The sequence below is a fragment of the Diabrotica undecimpunctata genome, chromosome 5 (assembly GCF_040954645.1).
Source record: "Diabrotica undecimpunctata isolate CICGRU chromosome 5, icDiaUnde3, whole genome shotgun sequence".
NCBI classification, from domain to species: Eukaryota; Metazoa; Arthropoda; class Insecta; order Coleoptera; family Chrysomelidae; genus Diabrotica; species Diabrotica undecimpunctata.
The window spans coordinates 156,937,295-156,953,438 of NC_092807.1; positions in this window are offsets into that span (position 1 = coordinate 156,937,295).

Consider the following 16,144-nt stretch of genomic DNA (forward strand, 5'->3'; position numbering starts at 1 on the left):
CGATGAACCGACTGCGGAACTAGAAAATTCAATCTGGCTTAGAGATTTTGGTTTTCTCGTGGACATTACAGAGAAATTAAACGAACTTAATTTTCAGCTTCAGGGAAAGCTACAAAGAACCAGCGGAAATGATCAAAAAGCTGGAGTTTTGGGAACAAAACCTAATTAACAGCGATTCCAAGCATTTTCCTATTATTTCAGAACAAATATCTCAAAATCCATTAGAACCCTATGACAACAAATATCATGTAGAAATAATTTTTACCCTGAAGAGTAACTTCAAAAATCGTTTTAAGGATTTCAATGAAATGGCTTTAGTAGCGCAGTTTGTTGTTTCACCCTTTATGGAGATTGGTATCCAGCAGTTTGCAGTTTGTTTTATGCAGAAGTTTGGCGAAGACATCGCTGCAACAGAAATGGAAGTCATTGTGTTTCAAGTACTAGTCTCAAGTACTGAATGTATCTGGCCTATTGTAAGTAAAGACAAATATTCAGTTCTATGCCGTGTTGCCTTGAAAGTAAAAGTATTAGTCAGTTCAACCTATTTGTGTGAATCTTCTTTTTCCAATATGAAGTTTATTAAGAACAAATATCGCAATCGACTTACAGATGAACATTTGGATAATTGTATTCGAATGGCTGCATCAAATTATACAGCAAACATTAAAAAAATTATCGATGAGTCTGAGTGTCAGTTTTTTGTTGTTATTATTAACTATTTTTAAATCATACGTGACATGCCGTTGTGGCTGGATAAAAGTTTGTGTTTATTTTTCAAATACCTTCGTTTGATACGTAGGAATGTAGCTATGAACAAGTACGTACTGGTAATAATACATATAATGATAGATTAACTGTGGATTATTTCATTTACGTTGCGTTACGTGGCTTACGTGTGGGTAGTTCGCAGTTTATTTCAAAATTAACAAAGTAGCTCAACACATTGAAGAGTTTGGCGACCACTGCTCTATACTTTGGAAACTCTCTCATTTTCGTAGGTTTTTACTAAAGAATCGAATGATGACTATCTACCTGCTATTAACTGTAATCGTGTCGACGCATCCTTACAGCAAGTTGAATTCACAGTGGATTATGTCAAACAACACTTAATTAAACTTAATAATATAACCTTAATAATAACATTGTCTCTGTTCTCTCTACCAACTCGTTCAAAAACAGACTTTACCATTTTATATTATAATTAAAATAATTGTTTTTCCTTTAAACCAAAAATTGTAATTTTATTATTTTTTTTTGTAATTTGGTAATTTACTAGTAGGTTACTAATGAACATTTCTTTGTTTTTGGGCATAATAGGGACTTGTCCCTCTACCCTTGCTTATCTATAATAATAATAATAATTTTCGATAATTTTAAAAAATTCAGCACGTAATCATCTCGGAAATTTATATAATAATTATCAATACTGTCAGTACTATTGAGTTTCATAATAAGTTTGATGTTGAAAATTTCCATATGTAATAAGTTTGTTAAATATGCGACATTTTAGACTGAAATTGTTAAGAATGTAAATATTATTAAGTGTATAAACGGTTTGGCTGCTCCACGGACAATCCTCTAATTTGTTTTTGTGTGAAACGTATGATAAGGGTAACTTGTATATATATACTAACAGTTTTAACAGAATGTTCATCAAAATGTTCAATTTTATTATGGTTTTAGACAATATATGCCATATCTAAATTAAACAATAAATAAATATGTATGATATATGAGGCAACAAATACAAGCTTTTATGAATTTTTTAATTATTGCCGTTAAATGATTTAGATTTTTTATTACTAATTAAATTTTATAGTACAAATTTGATATTTATTAAGTGATATTTGTTAAAGATTAAAATGCTTACTTTGTTTTTAAAACAACGTATATATATTATGTTCATTTTTGTAATCAGTTCATCCTTATGTTCGGTGTGTAATCTACACATGTGTCCTCTGTAATCATTTCGTAGTTTTTCTTCAGTGTAGATCTTCAGCAAAAATTTAGACTAGGACGAAGATGCTGCCAAATATTGAAGGACGCCATTATGATAGTCTTGAAGTATGAGGCAGTCAAAATTGTATCTCTTCACTGAGCGGCAAGAAGTCATGGAAACGTCGACGGTCCTTTAAGAAGATCATACACAGAAAGAAACTTCTGAGGAACAGAGTCTTAAATTGAAAACAATAGAGGGCAAAGTGACAAGAAGTTCTAATCAGAAAAAAACCTCCAGACCGACCAGAAGAAAGATCCAGTCTGTAAGTGGTTGGTTTTTGAAGCTAGGCCTCAATGGCAGGAGATTGTCAAATATGAGCAAGCAGTGAAGGTCTATTCGATTCAATGAGATGACATCATCACTCGTAAATAAAAGAGTTCAGATGGAACAAGAACAGTGCCCTAAGTTGTTGTTCTAATGACTGTGGAATAATGTGGAAGAATGGTGCAAATGACGCGACCTATGTGCTTCCAAGAACGGACAAAAAAAAACTTATTTAAACAATTAAATAAAACAGTAATAGGACTTCATGGAAACGAGTTGCTGTAGACATTCTAGGACTATTTCCAGTAACATTAGAAATAAATATTTAATGGTTATGGTTATGGTAAATCGGGGCAGGTCCTTCAGACCTTCTACGACGGGTACATTATATTACCACTATTATACGAAATAGGCCCATAAGGATCTAGTTTTAGGCGTTTCTGGGGCACAGGCTGCTTCGGGTTCCCAAAAGCTATAATAATCAGCAGGGGTCCCAGTCTGAGCACTTCCCGCCTTTCTGAACGTCTAATCTTTTGGTAACTTTGTGGCCTCACAGAAAGCGACAAGTTTCTTTAAGAGTAACTCATTTGGCTCGGTTGCATAAAGAAAAAATCCTGGATCTGCCACCTTTGATAGGTCCGTGCCGGGCACTTTCAGAGGACATGGGAGAAGGTTTCCTTCTCCTCATTACCAAGACGTCCATCTGCCAATACAACCAGATGAAGGTTCCGCCTGCGTCTTCAGTGGCAGGCAAGCATACTAAGCATCAGGTAGCACCTTCGACGGTCTAAAGGGAAATGTGACACCTATGTGGAGTTATTTGTCTCATACCTCCACAACTGGCCCAGAAATAATGGAACCTCCGCAGAAGAAGCCCTTGGAGACTAATCTGACCAGCACTGAAAATCACTCGAATCACAGGTTATATTTGATGGTTACTATGGACTATTTTCCCAAATGGCCAGAAGTAGGTACACTAACCAACCAAGAAGAAAGCAATTTCTTTCGACCTTTTTCTATTCCAACCAGGAAGCAATTTCAAATCGGTAGTTTAAAAGATAAGTATGATTTTGTTGGATAATAACACCACTAGAACAACACAGCTTCATCCTCAGATTGACAGCAAGCTAAAAGGAAATAACTGAATGATTAATAACTACTTATATTTGTTTTTACATGAAAGCCAGAGCGACTGGATAAACTGGTACATCTGTTTCTGCTAGCCTACCAAAGCTCTCAGCATACAGCAACTGGTTACACTATTCGTATATTAATGTTATTGAATGATCGACAGATAAAGCTTCCGTGTAAATTATTAAAAGCAATATTTATTAATGCAATTAGTAATTATTTGTTAGAGCTTCTTCCTATGCTTCTTCTTCCTTGGATCCTTCCTTGCATAATAATTCTCAGCAGCTCATATTTTTCTCCTCTGGTTATGTGACCCAAATATTCTAGTTTTCATCTTTTTATGCTGTTCATAATTTCTAACTCCTTCTTTAGACGTCGTAGTACCTCAGCATTGGTAATTCTTTGAACCCACTGAATATGTGGGAGCTATATTACTAGAAAAAAAAATTGTTGTATCTGTTCTGATATATGATAAGAAATGTTAAAGTAGAAAGTTTTATAAAGCTTGTATTATGTTGTAGTAAATATATGATTAGCATTTTAAAAAATATTTTTACGAAAATGAATGTATTCTACCTATGCATATCCTAAATATTTATCAGATACTGATTTCGTATTAATTTGTAGATATATATATATATATATATATATATATATATATATATATATATATATATATATATATATATATATATATATATATATATATATATATATATATACTGGTGTTTTTGAGACCCAAGTTTTAGATTTTTACTAAAATATATTTTTTTTAATTTATAGGATATATATGTTTATTTTATTTAATCAAGTTTTATTTTTATATTTTATATATCGAATGTGAATCGACAAACGAGCCATATGAAACTTAATGGGAAATTCTAAACTGTTGAATTCCTGCTTCCCTAATTAATTAGCATCAAAGATCATGATAAAATATTTGTACAGGACTGAAATCTGTATTGAAAATTTTTTTTATGAATTAAACACATTCCAAAATTTTCAAACAAAATATAATTAATTCATTTAAGAAGTAATGTTGTAGAAGTCGCATCGACCACCTTTGAGTTCGTCTGCTTGCCGAAAAAGTAGCACATTTTTGGTCCACACCGTCAACTCCACCTTTAGTGATGTTAAAAAAGGAAATTATTTTTTCTTTTCCAGGTTCAGCATCAGTAGCCTTGTTTCTATGCATGGAAGAAATCATTAAAATTGCCTTGTTCTTTTTTGGAACATAGACAAAAGTGTTTTATTAGATGTAAATCCATATATAAAGAACGAGTTTCAGCTCTGTTTTTTTAATGGCAGGAATTCCATAGTTATTCGAATTCCTGAATTAAAAATATTTAAAAAATAATAAATCTGTCTGGCAAGTTTCAGATTGTTATTTGTATTAATTCTTAAACCGTGACTAAAAGAGTTAAGTTTGTTGCTCCAAGAATATTTTTACGTCCCAAGTGGTTTACCTAAGATTTTATTTCCCACCAGATTTTTCGCATTCTTTGGTTTTTGAGAACATATATGGGATTGGGGATATGAAGCAAGAAATTTTATTTGCCAACTAAATTTTATTTTAGGGTGCACTTGAATTGGCCCCCGCTTGCAGGTAATGTGTTCTCTACCGATAAAAGTGTTTTCGTGAATTGGCTCCCGAAGGAATTTTTGGAAATTTAGGTAGGTAAATTGGATTTTTCCATCATTCTTTAAATTCATATACCCCCTTTCGCAAACTTATTTCAAATTAGTTTACTGATGATTTTACGTCTTGCTTGTACTTGATCATATCGTCGTAGAAAATGCAAGCTAATGAAATGTCCGTCTAGTGCTTATTTGAATTTTTTTTTCGACAAAAATATAAGCTTTTATTAATATCCTAACTTCTAATTTATTCTTACATGGATCATATACTTGACTTCAACATTTTAATTTAATTCTCATAATTTAAACGCTTTGCATTGCAATGATATTAAATGTAAATTGTTATTTTTGCATACTAAATTTTTCTACAACTGATATTTGATCGAGAATATGTTGTATCTCGTTCAAAATAACTCTAATCTCTCAGATTCAGGAGAAAATCTATTCTCTCAGATTCAGATTCAGAAATGTGTATTGCTTTAAATTACAGTAATTGCTTAAAGTAATAGGTCTACTAATAAAACAAAGATTTAGTTTTCATAACCATTGGTCGTGTGGGGGTCTTTTTTGAATATGCATTTAGAGTTCAAGTTAAAGAGCAATGAAGACATGACAGATGACAGAGCCTTGTCGGACACCAGATTTTTTCCGTTTAGCTTTATTTTCTGTAGTTTATACAAAGCCTTCTGGTAGGCAATGAAACAGAGATATACTTTTTTTTTTAAATCGCAAAACAACGCCTCTCTTGTTTTCAAAGCCTCTCTTAATCTAAACTGAGAGTCACTTATGTCTATTTCACATTTTGATAAATTCGATTTTATATGATCTTTAAGAATATTTTTAGTTAGTGACTCATTAGGCTAATATAGCTATGAATTTGATTGTTATCTATATGAACTTTAATTATATGAAAAAGGTGGCGAAAGATTTAGAAACTGGGCTTGTCAACGAAATATTTGAAAGAATCAGACATTTCGTGTTACTTAAAATAAGTGTTTAGTGTTTCTTTTTTGGACTTAGAAGACGTAGGCGATTGTTTTGAGAGTAATATTGTAGCAATCTTACTCAGACATTCAAGAGTTCAAAAATTTGAGTTCTTGGAGGAGAACTACATTCCTGAAGATGACAAATCTTGTCATCCAAACATTTCCAAATTTCATTGAACATCAAATACGTCTTTTACAGAAAAAACGTATAACTGCTTTTGAGTTTGTAAAAAATATGTCAAGAAGGCATCAACACGTATGGTCTGTAAGTTGCAGTTTCTTTAATAAATAAATTGAAGACATAAGATGATAAAGGTGCTATGTCCACTTTTTCAGATATTAAGTACTTGAAGGAAACGCGTTTTCACTTTTTTCACAATTTTATAAAAATTACCAATATCTTATTAGACTAGCATCGTTTTGTACTTTTTTATATAATATTTTTTGTTTTTCTAGAATTTAAACTTTTTTAGTAATTTTAATTTTAATGGACATAGCACCTTAATCAACCAACATTTTATGCAGACGTTGGTATAAACTTGAGTAAAGAAAGGTGTTATGTCACCTATGGTGTATTTAAATTTTAAAAAAATAATAAAAAAAACTATTAAATAATCTGGAAATTAAATTTTATTTGCAGATTAACAAGAGCAAAGTAAGATACATTAAAAATTTATAAACAAAGACACAGAAACATTTAAATTTAACATGAATTACGTTTTTCTTAGGGTTTTTCAAACATTCTTCTAAAACAATATCATAATACCATTTATACTCTGCTGGAATAAACGTAAGTTGATCTTGTAGATTTGAAATTTTTTCAGAAGTAAAATCACCGCATTTAGGTAACTTTTGTAAAACAACTTGATTACTTTGTACTATCAGTTCTCTTTTTTTTTGTAAGTCAACTTCCATAAATGGGGTAAACGGATCTAAACTAGTTTTGTAAAAGTATTTTCCAAAACAACTTACTCTTAGCCACTTCACTTTATCTCGAAAATTTATTTTTTGGTCAAGACTATTAGTGAGTCTTGTGTTTAAATGAAGTTTTGCAGGTAGAGTTTCAAAGCAATAAAAAAAATGTTCCATGTTAAGGCATACACTTTGTTTGGTACTCGCAGGTCTAATAATTTCCCGATATTGGTCTGGTATATAAATATTCTGATGTTTTCTAAGAACCTTTTCTATTCTTCCAAAGTCTCTGTCAGAGTCAAGGTAACTGTGACCAACTTCGAGAAATTTATGGTCAATGATCTTAAATATTTTATTTAATATTAGGTATTGAAAAAGGTTAATAATGGAAAAGTTTTTCTTTTATCCCCCACATTGATCTGACCAAATTATTAAATGATCAATTTGGGGATTTTCTTCTTTAAGAAGCAGACAAAATCGTAGCAAACAACTTGCTATTTTATTACTTCCCCTATTGGCAATATCCTCAGTCCATGTAAAAAATAGGACTTATGGGCAGAACTTGCTAAACAGTGGACTCCAAAGTTGTATAGCCACATGTGTCTTAAGTAAAAATATTTTGACGTTGATAGCTTTGGCAAAGGCATCGTTTGTTGAAGATCCATTGTTATGTAACATTTTTCTTTAGAAATTTTTACTGCTTCGCGGTCAACTTTCTGCTGCGCAAAAGCAAGTTGAAAATTATTCGAGTGCTCTAAAGAGTTCCCTCCAGCATCGCATAAACTGCAAGTATCACTTTTTGGTACACCAAAAGATAAGTTAAACCTTGTTTCAAATATATGTCTGTAAAAAGAGGCCTTTACGAAATATTTAGTTTCGAGCTTTTTTTGTTTGACAATCCTCTATATACAGTTGATGAAGTCGGTTAATATTTAGTAAAGGGGAAAGGTATTTTTTATGTGGGTTTTTAGTCCTAGAATAATGTGATTCTTCTGAAGGAAACTGCTTGATATGATTTTCAATGCAGTTTATTACTTCATCGGATATTTTTTTTAGATTTTTGTGATATGCCCTTGCTTATGTGGTAAGGGCATTACCTGGCCAGATTTTAAGTCATTTTGAGCTTTAAAGACTTTTTTTCATCCAATTCGGTATAAAGAGCAGAAAGCATCTTTACATACTAGTGTATTTTCTTTATCACACGTAATAAAATATTTAAAGCAGTAAGCTTTCGTTTTTATATTTTTATGAGGGCGGTGACAATTAACTTCCTGCATCTTAATACTTTTAAAAATTAAAATATTTTTGAACTTTGTATCTAGCTTATAAAATTTTCTTAGAATTTCTTCTCTGCTTGCAATACTAAACTTCTCAGTACAGTTTAGTCTATATTTTTCTTTACACAGTAAATCTCTTTTAATTGTTTTTTCTTCCATGACTTTACCAGTCTTTTGAGAAATATATTCTTTATCTTGTAGTCTTAACCTTGCAGCTTTATTTCGTTTCCAATTATCAGGTTTCCGGACTCTTTTTTTAGTTATTTTTAAAACTGGTTTAACAATTTCTCTTCTACTTATTTCATCGGCAGTAACATGGAATTGCTGGTTATGGTCTTCTATACGTATTTCACGAGGTATTTCCTCCTGCACTTCGTCAATCCTATCCGGGGTTTCCCTGCTGTTTGTCGGAACCTTAAAAATATCTTAGTTATTTATTAAATTTATACTGATTTCTAATTTCTATTTTTATTTCTTAATCTTAACTTTTTTTAGCTTTACCTTTTTAATTTCTTTGTTATCAGAAAACATTTTACGTTTGACTCTATCAACATCCGGATATTTGTTTATGAGACTCGTCGAATAAGAAATATTTGAGTTATCAGAATCCTCTTCTGAATCTTCTTTATGAAAGGGGAATATTTGCTGCCTGATGTAACACTTTCATCAGTACAATTATCCATATAGTCTAAAAATTTAATTTATGTACATAGGTAGGTATGTATGTAATAATAACTCAAGTAATGTATATTATATCTATATTTTTTTAAATAAAAAAATTAATTGCAGAGGGGGTAAATTGTTATTAAAAAGTGATGAATAATTAATTAAGGTAGTAAAAATTTTTTTAATATGCTTACCTGCTTTAGAGTTGACCTTCTTTTGAAGTCCACTAGTGCTTGGCTGCTCCAAAATCACCGCATTGGTACTGACCTCTAGAGAAGTACAAAATACAGTTTCTATCTACAAAAAAATTCTCTATTCAGACTTAACTTTATTTGAAACACATATTTTCTTGTTTTTTACTAATTCTAACATTCTTTTACTTCTCGAACCCATGTTGAAAGATGTGATAAACAACAAACATAACCTTAAAATGTCACATGGCACCTACCATGTAAATAAAACTTTCCCACTATCTAGTGGATAAAGGTACTATGTCCTTAAATATGGGCATAGAATCTTTATCTTATAAAAAAGGGTACTTAGTCATAGGACATAGTACCTTTATCAATTAAAATAATCCTTATTATTAATAATTTAAGAATCTTGAGTTATTTAGGGGTTGTATTACGACTTTAGGTAACCAAATATACAAATAAGTCATTTTTTGAAAAAAATGGACATAGCATCTTATCAACTCATGTCTTCAATTGTTTACGACTATTTCTAATTTTTGGTGTATATTATACCTCTTTTCCTCAAAATCCAAGCTTTAGAAGGAGATTAAATTTCTGGGAATTTCGTAATGGTCGGGAGCTAGTTCATGTATGGGTTTGGGAGCTAATTCGTGTAGGATTAAAGTGGTTTCATAAACTTTGGGAGCCAATTAAGATGCGCCGAAATTGTATTGGTCACCTAGACTTGGTTCGAGAGAACGCGTCTTATAAGTGTTAACAAATTTCAAATATGGCAAGTAATGTACAACATTTCTCTTAATTTATTTATTTTACTCTTCAATTTTTTATCTATTTTTTTATATTTCTTTTTTTTTATTTTTGAAATAAAAATCTCTGTAGTCAATTAAAAGACTTGTTTATATAATGTATTACTTTTTTTTAATCTGACAAAAACAATGTTTGCATAGTTAGGGAAATTTAATCTTAAATATATAATAGAATCCATCAGTTGATAAATTTTCTATTAAAAATAAGGTGTAATTATTTAATACCACACGACGTTATAAGCATTTACGATAAATGCTAATGGTAACAAGGTTGTTATAACATACATGTCTAAACTTTTTATATAACAAATAAATTAGTTAATTATTACATTTGTATATACAATTTGTACCATATCTGTATATACTAATTATGTATTGTACATATCCTTGTGCATATCTGTACTAACATTCCCATTAAATATATGGGCTTGTATATCATAGTAAGCGTATCCCTAAGTAAAATTTGTTATTTTTTAATGACCTAGTCTGCACTTGTTGTATGAATACTATTTTGCTTTTTAATAATGATTTTTAAAGTTTAAAATAATTACAATTTAACTGTGTAAAAAGTTACTGGACTTTACAAAAGAGAACTGAATCCTTTAAAAACCGTTTGAATTTGTTTAAATATATAAATCTGAAATTAGCAAATATGTATAGTAGCATTGTTTAATCGATTTAGATGTAGGTTTTTTTTGTAAAAATCTTCTTCAAGTGCCATCTTCGTTCCGAATGTTGGCGGTCATCAGGGCTATACGTATTTTCGAAACTGCTGACCGAAACAATTCGTTGCTGCTACAGCTATACCATTCCCTTAGATTCTTTAGCCAGGAGTTTCGTCTTTTTCCTATGGACCTTTTTCCTGCTATTTTCCCTTGCATAATTATTCGAAGCAGTTCATATCTTTTGCCTCTTGTAATGTATCCCGAGTATTACAGTTTTCGTTTTTTGATCGTAAATATGACTTCCTTTTCTTTATTCATTCTTCTCAAGACCTCGACATTTGTGAGTCTCTCGGTCCGTGATATTCTCAGGATTCTGCGATACATCCACAGTTTAAATGCCTCTAATTTTTTGGTATCAATCTTTTTCAACGTCCATGACTCCATTCCGTAGAACGGCACAGAAAGTACGTAACATCTCATCAGGCGAAGTTTCATTTCAAGGCTCAAATCTCTTCCGCAGAACACTCTCTTCATTTTAGTGAATATGGATCTGGCTTTTTCTATTCTTATTTTGATTTCTGCTGAGCTATCGTTGTCTTCATTTATAAAATGACAATGTAAAAAAGCGTAAAACCTTTTGCTTTTTTTTATGGAATTGGACGAAGGTAATTTTCCCACCAACTTTAAAGAAAAAATCACTATCTTTTCATAAATTTGTATAACAAATTACAATCTATTTAGCTTGCCTAAACAATATTATATCAAATATACAACTTTGCACTTATTGGAGTTTTTGGAGACGCTTCACCAAATAAATTGTGAAATTGTAATAAAAATCAACTTTTAGCGGCAAGAAGAAGAGCTTAATGTGAAACAATGACAAGCCTCAAAACGGCAAAAGTGAGATATTTGACTTTGAATGTTAAAAATAATATTATAAAATCTAGTAACAACTTTTGTTGTTTTAATTTAGATATGTGGGTGCATGTTGCGCTATGGAACTATAACAATATTAATAAAATTACTCCAAAGTTGAGATAAAAACAGTCTTTATTTAAAAAAAATGTGGCTTGTTACATTATTGCATTAATGATAAGTACCCAAAATCTTATTTAATCAACCAACTCGGCGACCTCATCAGCAACATCAGGGCTGACATCCTCTTGTAAACTCTTGTAGAATGGATGATACACTGAAGGTATGTAAAGTAATAATGATCTTACATTTTCGAGTTTCTTTTTTGCAATCTGAATGGGCTCAATATACTTCTGTTTTAAAGTAGATACAGTAAGCACATTTACAGAATGTTTAACGTAAAATGCTTGTCTGTTATCACTCCTGAACAAAAAGGAAAAAACATTGGAAAAATCCAAAGATTACTGGTCATCAGTGCGAGTACTCTTTTTATTGTTCTCTAAGAGTGGTTGTACGTTGAGGAAATCTTTCTGCTTCACAACAGTTAAGTTGAAGGGCTTCTTTTTATTAGATTCTTTTATAATTGTTTGCCATTCCTCAGAAGAGTACACAAGCGGAGCATACTTTCTATGTCATTTTTCTTATTAATTTCGTCGCATGTCTTGCAAGTATCTGATTTTGGCAGCTTGAATCCAATATTATACTCGGTACAAAATATTTTACGGTAAGTATGCTCCTTGACTGGTTCAATTCCCATTTCTGTACACCAAGGGACATATCGATCCGAATAGAGACTGGCTATACTCATGTTATGATCCAGATAAACTTTATTCATGTTCTTGTGTCGACTGTAGTGACTTTGATACTTTGGAATCGAATGTATGTGGTTTTTAACACTTAGTATTTTAGAATCAGATATTTTGTTCACACGGTTTGTATGCTTTCCTCTGTTGTCTCTTTCTGGCACTAGATTTCCTTCTATCTTCTTGTGAACAATGTTATTTACTCTGCCCTTAGAAGCTTGAAGTCCGTGGATATTTAAAAATTCTGTTTTACAGACACGTGTAGTTTCACCATTAACATTAATGGAGTAGACTGCATTGCTCTTTCTATGCGATTCTTGATGTTTTTTCTTCTTTCGGTAGGACCTTTTCTTCTTAACAATATCTATACATCCGAATAAGTAGCTATTTTGTAACTCCCATGAACCGAGGTTCCAGAATTCGTTAAAAATATTGCTCTCGTGGCCCTGAAGCTTTTCCCTACACTTCTTAGTGCAACTGCAAGGCGGTCCCAATTCTCGACCAGGCACATTTTTTTTCGTGTTGTCGCTTACATATGGTTGCCCTAAATTTCGTCGAATTTTTCTTTTTGATCTTGAATAACAGTGTTCATTGCTTTGTCTTCATCGACTTGTTGGAGTTTTGTCGGGTGTGTTTGGTTTTGTCCTTTTTCTTGACGGACCTTGTTCATTATCCTACAACAAAATGCAATAATATAACAAGCCATGTCACAAGCCACAACAATCATACTTTAATCTTTAATGGTAATAATGTGACAAGCCACATTTAACAAAAAAATTACGTACCGCTGTATTTTCATCACTTGAGTCACTTCTAGATTGTACATAGTCAGGATCACGGTCACTGTCATCAAATGTCGACTGAACTTCAGTATTTGTCTTACTAGAATCGTCAGAACTCACAGAAATATCTGAATCGCTTTCGCCCATGTTCGCCATTTTGATGTGACTTGTCATTATGTCGAGTAGATACTAAGACAAACTAGATCTATGCAACACTGTTACCATAGGTTTGTCGCGTCATCTATTAACGACGGACTGAAATAAATTTTTAGTGGCTATACTATTACTTTAACCGATCATAGCACTAACTCTTTTTGAACTCATGTGTGGCTTGTCATTGTTTCACATTAAGCTCTTCTTATGTATTGTATTTATTTACAATATAAAATCCTAACCAAAAATAACGTGCTTCAAAAATTATAATTTCATTGAGTTAAATTCACAGGTTATTTCGGAATTGGTTCACTTGTTATATTGCCAGTTCTTTTGTAATTTTTTATTCTCCATTATATTTGCAGAATGTTCAAGGTCTCAAATAAACAATTTTATTTTCTCGATTTGTGACTTATCTACATTAAGTCTAATGTACTTGCCTAACAGTTCTCATTAAGTATATTGTTATTAAAAATAATTTAATATGGAATATTTTCAATATGGAACATTCGATTGAGTATTTGTGTTAAACTAAAAAAATTTTAATTCATTTTCAATAATTATTTTCCATCAATTCAATAATTTCAGTAATTTTTTATTAAATTTTAGATTTTTTATATAGTTTTCTAAGAACCTTTATTAAAAAGCAATTTAGTTCATTTAAAATCCAAAGTTAGTGGTAAATAATAATTATTGTGATATTTTATGTAGGCTAACAATGTTTAGCGTTACTTGGTATCAATAAATGTATATTAAATAATATGTTTTCGTCTTTTATTTATGTAACTTTTATTTATGCAGCTGTAATGGAAACATAGCAAGGAAATAAAGAAGGAAAAATTAAGGAACAATTAGCCTAGTAAAGAGAAATAATTATTTAAGAAATTATTACATATTCCAAATTGATTAAAGAACAAATTAATTCATAGCTAGTAGGTAACATATTTACGTAAACATTTTACATTAAACAAAGATTGAAAACTCGATGTTGAAGATAGATGTACAAAACCGAATAACCCAAGGGAAAAAATGCATCCGAATACTGAATTCATTACTGTGGTCTAATAAAATAAAGATGCATACCAAACTTCGCGTATACAGAGCAATTGTAGAACCAATTACCACATATGGTGCCGAATGTTGGACGATGACAAAGAATGAACGAGATAAAGTAGACGTTGTGGAAATGGATTATCTTAGAAGGTCATGTCGAGTATCGAGAATGGAAAGAATCAGGAATGAGGAAATACGAAACCGTACAGGAATTAGAGATACTCTTTCAGATAGAATACAAGGAAGGCAATTACAATGGTATGGTCACGTGATGAGAATGGAGGAGGAGCGGTGGCCAAAGAAAGCCTTAATGTATGTTCCGCCAGAAAGAAGGAAAAGGGAAAGACCACCAAATTCCTGGAGAAGAGAAATTACAAAAACAATGCAATCTAGAGGCCTAGAAGAGGGAGATTGGAGAGATAGGAAAAGATGGAGGCTGAAATGCGGGAAGCGGCAATCGCCGTAGGACCCCCGTTATATGATGATGATGATGATGAAAACTCGACCCAGTTTAAATGTATTACACGAGTCTCAAATATCGTCTGGCGTTTGGTCACAGTAACTCAACTACTTAACGCAGCCAGAGGTGAAAACCAAATGCCAGGACAGGGATTCACGTCCAACAGCTCAGAACACTAACGCGTCGAGAGGCGGGGAGTGAATCCGACGATTACTCCGCTACCGCTCTATTTATAGTCGCGGTGACCTGTCGTGTCGGGACGTATCGGCACACTCCGTGGCGCGAACGTCAAGAAGCGCGCGCTGGCCAATCATGTGGCTGCATCGTGGTAGCGGGACCGGACGGCGGCTCTAGATTGAGATTCCAGATGGGAAACAAGTAGTATCCTTCCTCTCGATTGATATTATGTGGATTTTTTCGGATCTCTAGAGATTCGCGGATTTTCCTGGAATAAAAGAAGGGGCTCTTAGAAATCATATGGGTTTTTTCGAACAATATGGAATGACCGGTTTCTTGGCAGTGTTCTGCAACTGCAGTTTTCTCCCATTATGTTTTAATATCATCAATGCATCACGACAGTACTGTTGATCAGAGCACTGGGAAACCCGAAATAATTATGTTTTATAACCAAACCAAAGCAGGTGTAGATGCTTTGGACGAAAAATGTGCAACATATTCCACTTCTCGAAGGACCCGTCGATGGCCTATGGCAATTTTTTACTGTATTTTAAATGTGTCTGGTGTAAACAGCCGAATAATATATCAGTTTTCCCGAGGAAAAGAAATATCCCGTTACAATTTTTTAAAAGAACTAGGCATTGCACTGTACACGCCACATATGAAGAAAAGACTTTACAACGTAAATGTACCCCGGAAACTTGGATGTCTCGCACCGAATATCCTTGGAGTAGATATAGAAGACACACCTGCACCATTGCCAATACAGAATATATCTAAAAGGAAGAGATGCGCAAGTTGTCCCGGAAAAAAAGACCGGAAAACAAATGCATACTGTTTTGTGTGCAAATTACCTATATGTTTACAATGTGCTCTAAAAATATGCCCAAATTGTAAATAGGAATTTATTTTACATTAAATTAGTTTACCGTTATATAAAAAAGTGTTTATGACTTAAAATAAATGTATTAGCTAATGTTTTTTCTTTATTTCAGAACTTTAAAACTGGGTCACAGTGACCCGTCCATAGCAGCTGCGAGATAACTTTTTGTCGGTGGCAGTTACGGGTTAATGAATGACTATGTTAAAGACAATTAACCATTTTGTTAATCATTGGTTGTTCAAACAAAATCGAAATTTATACTATTTAAAATAGCGTTCACATTTATCGGGAACCATCTTTCGCTAATCGACTTTTTCTATTTAAACTATCAAAAGACCATTAACCAAATACCTATTGATTTTAAAAGTTTCTTTATTTCT